We start from the raw sequence: 1,429 nt of genomic DNA, 5'->3' as shown, positions 1-1,429 counted from the left end.
TGCACTCATGTTGTTTTCATGCATTTTAAAAATGTTCATGCTTTTATGTCACCAAAGGCAAAATCCCACAAAGTGATGACAGATTCAGAGTGGATGTCACGCCTGAGGAAGTTTGCCAGCACTGGGGCCTGGCCTGCCAGCCAGGGAAACAGGCCAGCTCCCAGGCAGAAGAAGTGGCATGACCTGTATCAAAAGGTGTATATACTATATATACTCTCACAATAACTTTACAATAACATTATGACTTCTATTAAATACAGTAAAAGACAGGGTTCCTATGAATTAATAAACCTGTTATGTGCATCAATATTTACATCTGAGAATCATTTACATCTCAACTCTAAATACACGAATGAAAAGCAATGATTTAAGCTGTCTGAAATTCAATCAAATGTATAACTGTTATTTTTAGATTGAGAAGTGTCACATGGACAGAGATCTTTGTTCGGTGGTGTGAGGACATGCACGTGTGGATTCCACACTCAGAAGGTAACACTGGCCAATTTACAACTCAATTAGCGTGTGCACACACATATGTTCACAAACTAACTAGTGGCATGTCTACTCTGTCATAAAACAACAGCCAGCTGCAGCAAATGTTGCACAGGGATCGGCAGGGCAACAGACGGCGGGTCCAGTTCTCCATGGTGCCGTGGAGCAACAAAGTTCAGCAGGCGGCGAGGTTCATAAGAAGCAACCAACACGGAATTTGTCAATGGTATTACATATCAGTGTATATTTATAAAAGGTTCACAAACTAATTAGTGATGTTTCTACTCTATCTTACAGCAACAGCCAGCTGCAGCGAATGTTGCCCAGGGATCCACGGGGCAACAGACAGCAACAGCGAGTCCTGTTCTCCATGGCGCCATGGAGCAACAAGGTTCAGCAGCCGGTGTGGTTCATAGGAAGCGACCAACACTGAATTTGGCAATGGTAATTAGAAAATTATTCACACTCACAAATTGACTATAAATATTTTGTTCACTGAATGATAGTTTGACAATATAGCCCTCTCATGACATGGCCCTTTGCTTTGTTGCCTTTCAGTTTAACAAGCCAAGATTTGGTGGTGTGCATGTCGCGGCAGCGAAGCCAAACCTCGGTGCTGCCAGAAAAGTAACAAAGGTAAGTAGAGATCACATAGCAACTGTTTAATTTGAGTTTTTAATACAAGTTACTTAGACTGAATGTTTTACAGACCCAAGTCACCGATCCCACCGAGCCAACCACCAGTTCTCCAGCCAGCATTGTTGTCCCAGTAAGTAATGATACAACCCACTTTTCAAATACAGTTTAAGTATTTGTATTTCGACCCATTATTTTTTTCTGCAAGGGTATGAACGGTATCAAAAGCTATTCATATCAGAAATGACACATGAAACCTAAAAAATATTGGCTATATGAAATAATAATTTAAGGTTTGATT

At 40.8% G+C, this 1,429-nt stretch overlaps 1 long non-coding RNA gene across 2 annotated transcripts; it reads left to right on the top strand.

Moving 5' to 3' along the window:
• The first annotated feature begins 421 nt into the window (after nt 1-421).
• LOC147820116 (uncharacterized) lies at nt 422-1,262 on the top strand. 2 transcript variants are annotated; one of them, XR_015437671.1, is made up of 5 exons: nt 422-489; nt 584-682; nt 790-936; nt 1,051-1,128; nt 1,202-1,262. It is a non-coding gene; the product is annotated as an uncharacterized LOC147820116 (long non-coding RNA). The 2 variants fall into 2 exon arrangements; XR_015437673.1 differs by having other exon boundaries at nt 584-718.
• The last annotated feature ends 167 nt before the right edge of the window (nt 1,263-1,429 follow it).

This window comes from Seriola lalandi, unplaced genomic scaffold (assembly GCF_002814215.2).
Source record: "Seriola lalandi dorsalis isolate HSWRI2012SDOR001 ecotype SW California unplaced genomic scaffold, Sedor1 jcf7180001997770, whole genome shotgun sequence".
Classification (NCBI taxonomy): Eukaryota; Metazoa; Chordata; class Actinopteri; order Carangiformes; family Carangidae; genus Seriola; species Seriola lalandi.
Note: the sequence above shows the minus strand (reverse complement) of the source record. Positions and strands in the feature narration are given on the sequence as shown.